This window comes from Oryzias latipes, chromosome 10 (genome assembly GCF_002234675.1).
Source record: "Oryzias latipes chromosome 10, ASM223467v1".
In the NCBI taxonomy this organism is placed as follows: Eukaryota; Metazoa; Chordata; class Actinopteri; order Beloniformes; family Adrianichthyidae; genus Oryzias; species Oryzias latipes.
In genome coordinates, this window is record NC_019868.2 from 6,210,165 (window position 1) to 6,217,797 (window position 7,633).

A 7,633-nucleotide genomic window follows, 5' to 3' on the forward strand; every position below is an offset into this window, starting at 1 on the left:
AGGGACAGATGGTGGTGGACTTTGCAAAGAGGATGGAAATGGCTGTAGTCAACACTTACTTCCAGAAGAGAGAGGAACATAGAGTGACATACAGAAGTGGAGGTAGGAGTACTCAGGTGGACTACATCCTATGTAGACGAGGTCATTTGAGAGAGGTTAATGACTGCAAAGTGGTGGTAGGAGAGAGTGTAGCCAGACAGCACCGCATGGTGGTGTGTAAGATGACTCTGGAGGTCAGGAAGAAGAAGAGAGGGAAAACAGAAAAGAAGACCAAGTGGTGGAAGCTACAGAATGAAGAAACTTGTGAGGAATTTAGGCAGAAGTTGAGACAGGTCCTGGGTGGTCAGGATGAGCTTCCAGATGACTGGGAAACTACAGCAGAAATTATAAGGGAAACAGGTAGGAAGATGCTAGGTGTGTCATCTGGAAAGAGGAAAGACGGTAAAGACACTTGGTGGTGGAATGAGGAAGTACAGGACTGCGTCCAGAGGAAGAGGTTGGCTAAAAGGAAGTGGGATGTAGAAAGGACTGAGGAAGGTAGACAGGAGTACAAGGAAGCGCAGCGTAGAGTGAAGAGAGAGGTGGCAAAGGCCAAACAGAAAGCTTACGATGAGCTATATGACAGGTTAGACACAAAGGAAGGAGAAAAGGACTTGTACAGGCTAGCCAGACAGAGAGACAGAGATGGGAAGGACGTGCAACAGATAAGGGTGATTAAGGACAGAGATGGAAAGGCGCTAACAACTCAGGAGAGTGTACAGAAAAGATGGAAGGAGTATTTTGAGGAGCTGATGAATGAGGAAAATGACAGGGAAATAAGGGAGGAAGATGTGGTTGTTGTGGAGCAGGAAGTAGCAGAGATTGGAAAGGATGAGGTTAGGAAGGCTCTGAAAAGGATGAAGAGTGGAAAGGCCGTTGGTCCTGATGATGTACCTGTGGAGGTATGGAAGTGCTTAGGAGAGACAGCAGTGGAATTTCTAACGAGGTTGTTCAATAGGATTTTAGAGAGTGAGAAGATGCCTGAGGAATGGAGGAGAAGCGTTCTGGTTCCGATCTTTAAGAACAAGGGTGACACGCAGAACTGCAGCAACTATAGAGGAATAAAGTTGATGAGCCACACAATGAAGCTGTGGGAAAGAGTAGTGGAAGCCAGGCTTAGGAAGAAGGTGGAGATTTGTGAGCAGCAGTATGGTTTCATGCCCCGTAAGAGCACCACTGATGCCATTTTTGCTTTGAGAATGTTGATGGAAAAGTACAGAGAAGGTCAGAAGGAGCTGCATTGTGTGTTCGTAGATTTAGAGAAGGCGTATGACAGGGTGCCTAGGGAGGAGCTGTGGTACTGTATGAGGTCGTCTGGAGTGGCAGAGAAGTATGTCAGAGTAGTTCAGGACATGTATGAGAGAAGTATGACGGTGGTGAGATGTGCTGTAGGTCAGAGAGAGGAGTTCAAGGTGGAGGTGGGACTACACCAAGGATCAGCTTTGAGTCCTTTTTTGTTTGCTATGCTGATGGACAGGCTGACAGACGAGGTAAGACAGGACTCTCCCTGGACAATGATGTTTGCGGATGACATTGTAATTTGCAGTGAGAGTAGAGAGCAGGTGGAGGAACAGCTAGAGAGGTGGAGGTTTGCTCTGGAAAGAAGAGGCATGAAGGTCAGTCGTAGTAAGACAGATTACATGTGTCTGAACGAGAGGGATCAAGGTGGAAGCATTAGGCTACAGGGGGCTGAGGTGAAGAAGGTGCAGGAGTTTAAGTACTTGGGGTCAACAGTTCAGTGTGATGGGGAGTGTGGAAAAGAGGTGAAGAGGCGAGTGCAGGCAGGTTGGAGCGGGTGGAGGAAAGTGTCAGGAGTGTTGTGTGACAGAAGAGTGCCAGCAAGACTCAAAGGAAAGGTGTACAAGACAGTGGTGAGACCAGCTCTGCTCTATGGGTTAGAGACGGTAGCAGTGAGACAGAGACAAGAGGCTGAGATGGAGGTAGCGGAGATGAAGATGTTGAGGTTCTCCTTGGGAGTGACCAGGTTAGACAGGATAAGGAACGAGTACATCAGAGGGACGGCTCATGTTGCCTGTGTTAGCGACAAAGTCAGAGAAGCCAGACTGAGATGGTTTGGACATGTTCAGAGGAGGGATAGTGGATATATTGGTAGAAGGATGTTGGAGATGGAGCTGCCTGGCAGGAGGGCAAGAGGACGGCCAAAGAGGAGATACATGGATGTCTTAACAGAGGACATGAAGTTGGCTAATGTTAGGGTAGAAGATGTTCATGATAGAGTGAGGTGGAAAAGGATGATTCGCTGTGGCGACCCCTGATGGGAAAAGCCGAAAGAGAAAGAAGAAGTTTAATTTCATTGGATTTATATTAAGGAAAAGAAGTTGCAGCATTGATTAAAAAAGGATAAAAGAGACATTTACTGTCTAAGTCTTATGTTACATCTGTAGAACTGTACTGAGAGTTGGGTTTTGTTTTGGAGCACATTCATATGTTTTGTTTGTAAAAAAAAAAAGATAAAATATTAAGTTAATTGCATTTTACATGACTAGAAAAGCAATGATTATTCATAAAAATCTATGAAAGACATACAAAACAAATGAAAAAGCAGTCTGCCCTCCCTCTTGTGTCTAAACTATTGTCACCTCACTTCTGGGTTAGTTAGCATATGAACAGGCAGCTGGTGTTTGTGTGTGTGTGTGTGGGGGGGGGGGTGAAATTTGACTCCAGCAACAGGGCAGATTGAGGAGCAGGCTGCAGCATGAGGAAAAGACTGATGCATGTAAGAGGAAATGACATCCTACAGTTGACCAGTTCATTTTATATCTGTAAAGAATATTCAAGAAGCATTTAGACATGTTCAGCTATATGCGTGTGAAACTTGGTGTGGATATTTGAAGCATAAGTAATTTTAAAACACACTTGTTTGGAGTCCAGACGGAAAAAGCACAGGTTTTGGGATGAATCAGGATTTTTTTAAAATCATCTGTTTCACCTGGACTTCTGAAAAAAATATGGAAGGCAGCAAACACAGATCCCTACATTTAAAAAAATAAATGGTGTTGATATATGATGATTAAGTTATGAAAAAAAATAGGTGTTTGTAGTTTTGCCTAAAAAGACGTTTTCGGACCTTTTTGGATGAAATGTTGTCTAAAAGTTCACCTGTAACTTCAATCATTCTGAATTTTTTTAGGAAGCAGTGGCACATAAATGCCTATGAAAGTTGAATTCTTGGTGCTGATAACCTAAACAGAATTTATGCTAAAAATCTTTGTTCAGTCCAAAATTGCATAGGAAAAAAAGAGGTATGAAGTTTCTCATAGACCCTATTGTGTTACATATCAAAGCTGGAGGTTATTAAAGGCATCTAATTCTGAAATCTCAGCTTCCTGAGACAAACGGCTGATTTATAATAAATTTCTATTATTTGGGTGCACATAATCGACCACTTCCTGTTACGCAGGCACCGTCAGGTGTACACCCATGAAACTTCAGATTATGAGAGAGGACCCTTCTGAGTATCTCCAGTTTTAATTTCATGCACATCGGACAAAGCAAAGAGAAAATACAGGGCAGAATGTGCCCAATGCAATAACTAGGTGGCGCTATAGAGCTCGTCCAAGATTGTCATATCCATGGGTTCAGAATAGAAGCTTCATCATATCCATTGAATTTCAGTGAGATTGGACAAGGAATGTGCACGTGAGAGCAACTTTTGTGTGCATGGCGAGATGCCCAACTTTGCCGCTCTGTCACGACCACACCCCCGCATTGAAAGTTATGGTTTTTTGTCAGAGTAAACTTCAATGGCTTTTCAACAGGTGGACATCATTTTGAGGTGTGTCGGCTCATCCTACTTGGAGCAGTGATGCTCCAAGTAAAACATGTCATTTCCTTTTACCAGCAGGTGGCGCTACACCTATTCCAGATTCTTCCACTGCAGATGTGTTCAAAGTCAGACTACAATCATGCATATCAACTTTGGATAATATTGGATTTTGCATGGCTGAGTAATGGCCATTTTTCTTTTCATGGCGTGTTTTCAAAATGACCTCCATTTTCGACGCGCCGCCACGGTCACAAACAACCGTAAAAACGTAAAAGCTTCGCAATTTAACATCGGACATGTGTTTAGTTTACAAAACCAAAGTTTGGAGTCATTATTCACAAATCTCTAGGAGGAGTTCGCTCTAGAGTGAGGCCTGCAAATGTCCAAAATGAAGCAAAAATGACATATTGACCTCAATATATCAGACTTCCTGTGCGAGTGACAGGTGGGTCCTTTCAGACTTTTTTGTAGGTCTCCATCTGAAGAACATGCCCTGTAAAAATCAAGCTTGTACGTTAAAGCGTATGCGGGGCGTCGGGACAAAAGTCACTGTAGGTGGCGCTATCAAGCCGTTTTTCTGCGCCCATGCCAATCTCCTATAAAATACGAAATTTTTCGCGACTCCTGATGTGTGTGCCAAATTTGGTGAGTTTTGGGGTATGTTAAAGGCCTCAAAAAGGCGACTCTTCCGGTAGAATAATAATAATAATAATAATAATAATAATAATAAACATTCGAATTACAATAGGGTCCTTGCACTCCGTGCTCGGGCCCTAATAAACCTAACAGATACAATAGGGTCCTTGCACTCCGTGCTCGGGCCCTAATAAACCTAACAGATACAATAGGGTCCTTGCACTCCGTGCTCGGGCCCTAATAAACCTAACAGATACAATAGGGTCCTTGCACTCCGTGCTCGGGCCCTAATAATAATAAACCTAACAGATACAATAGGGTCCTTGCACTCCGTGCTCGGGCCCTAATAATAATAATAATAATAAACATTCGAATTACAATAGGGTCCTTGCACTCCGTGCTCGGGCCCTAATAATTTGGCAGTGTGTGTGTTTAATGCTACTCCCGACACATACGTGACCGCCAATCATTTGCGCGGGTTACGCCCAATGCCGGAACACATTGATAAAAATTTGATGTCCGTGCAGACAATTACCCTAATGGTCAAAATGGTGAAATTCAGAGCAGGACCTTTCTGGAAGACTGAGAAGATTCTTCCCTTTTTACTGAACAGAATGGCGTCACTATGTTTATCATCACCAACTCTTCCTGATCTGACACAAATTAAATTGTCTCCTTTATCAACAAGTTGAAGCTTTCCAAAAAAAGTGCACATTCAAAATGGCAATCATTCCACTGTCCTATTTTGTGGAGCTCACAGCAGAAAGCTGCAATCCAAATGAATAAAGCGCAGAACGTGACGCTGCTTGCGCAACTGGACAGAAACGACCGCAGGTCACTTTTCTCATCGACCCTTTAATGCAGAGACTGACTGCCTTAGATCTCCTCTTGTCACTGATGAGGCAGCGAGCGAACCGGAGATGATTGAGCTGAAATCTCTTTTGAAAGAAGGCCCTGTTACGTTTTGGAGAACGGAGAAATACCCTTGAGAGCTGCTCTCAAGCTGCTGTCGATGCTCTCCTCAATATATGTCAGTCCCTGTTTACTACCTTGAAACACGTGAAATCAAGGCATCGGTCCGTTCTGACCGACACTCACGTGAAGGAACCGATCAGATGGTACGACTGGCCCGGGAGTTAGCCCCGCCTTCAGCCCCTAAGACTCACGGGAACTGGGGAATCTTAAGTGTAAAACCATGAGCCAGGGAGCTATGAGCAGAAGTGACTTCCATGCCGTTTGGTTGAATTTATGAGTGTGTTCAAGTTAATGGGCTCTTAATGTGGACAGGGGAGGCGTGAACAACGCAGCCAGTTTAATGGTAACTTAGCACATATTTGCTTACTACGTTGAAGAATGAACTGAGTCATTGCAATGTGTTAACATTTGATAAATTATTTGCTTTTGATGCGAAAGTCAGTCATTCAATTTTAAATTAAAAAAACATATAAAAGCAAGATATTCTAATGAAGGTAAAAATTAATTTAAGTTGCACACAACTGAAATGTAATGTATTTAATGTGTTTATTGTGAATATGAATTACTCAGACACCCGAAGGATGCTCTGTCCAGATCTTTGTGTATTTGTTGGTGTAAGGGTCATTGAAAGAGGAATGTTGAGATATCAAGAATTACCAGTTAAATACTGTTGGATGAAAAGTGAAATATTCAGTTTTTATCATCGTAAATCTGACTTCAGAGGAGTCGGTGCCTCACCAGCCATCAAACTCCCCGCACGTCACTGAGTAGTAGTGTGTGTCAGAGAGAGGCAGAGAACGAGATAGTGAGAGAAAGCGAGAGTGTGTGTGTGTGTGAGAGAGAGAGAGAGAGATGAGAGAGAGAGGTGCCTGTGTGTGTGGAGGGGGTATCTGACCTCCAGGGTAGTCTCTGTGTTAACTCTGTCTAAGCTGCATTTGATGTGTGTATTGAGGGTAGACACTATCCTCGAAATAAAAACAAGTCCAATACTTGCTGTGTGTTGTGTTTTATGGACAATAATACAGCTTTAATAACGTGTTTGTGTGTCTGCGTCTTGGCAGGTCAGTGTGTGGTGTGGCTCTTTGACTCTCACAGTGAGATATATATATATATAACTTATATATAACTTATCCAAATTATATTAATTAATTTATACATTAATATATATATATATGTTTCACAATGAAAATAGAAATTAGATAGAAACTCTTGCGTTTACTTGGTCCGTTATTTTTCTACAAGCAGAAACTGTTTCTTTTGATGATGCGGCCTTATTAATTTTTGATGGACGTATAATCTTCATACGGCGTCATTAAAATCTCAGACTCCGTCTCACTAAAGTTTAGCACTCTTTTTTTTCACCACACGTTTCCATGGTGACCCCAGAAATCGGCGATCCATTGAGAATGTCTTTATGTACCTGCTGTGCACGCGCATTAACCCAGGGTTACCAAGTCGAGTGTAATTACACTAAATCATATTCTGTCTTTTGGAACCGACATACCGAGAGTAAGCAAGTTCAGGCAGATTTCAGCCAGAGTTCAGGGTTAAAGTCAGGGTAGTTTAAACATGCTTTCTGGAATACCCCCCAGGGAAATAAAACTCAAGACTAACACATACATGAAACCTTCAAAATAAAACAGGAAACAGGGGGGGGGGCTCGAACTGGCAGCCACGCCTCTACCATCTCCAAGGATGAATGAAAAGTGAATGAATAATGCACACATGGAAGTGCTTTGAGCGTCTGGAAAAGTGCAGAAAAATCCAATGCTTTATTATTGTACCTCTGTTTTTGGAACCCAAAGCTGGGGTTATCCGCTTCCATAGCCTCAAATTTACAGTGGTAACTAGTATAACCTGCTTTTTTGAATACCCCCCAGAACCCAGTACACATGACAGAACAAAAACAGAAGCGAAAACCAAGGCAAAAAACCCAAACCCTGATAGACAAATAGTGAAGATGTTGGTAAAAGGATGCTGAGGTTGAAACTATCAGGAAAGAGGTCTATAGGAAGACCACTGAGGAGGGTATTGGATGTAGTGAAGGACATATGGGTTTGTTGATGTGAGTGAACAGGATGTAGAGGACAGCATTAGATGCAGACGGTTGACGTGGCTGTGGTGACCCATGAAGGGATTAGCCAAAAGGCAAAAAAGAAGAATACAGTTCAGATTAACCTCTTTTGGTTTAGCATT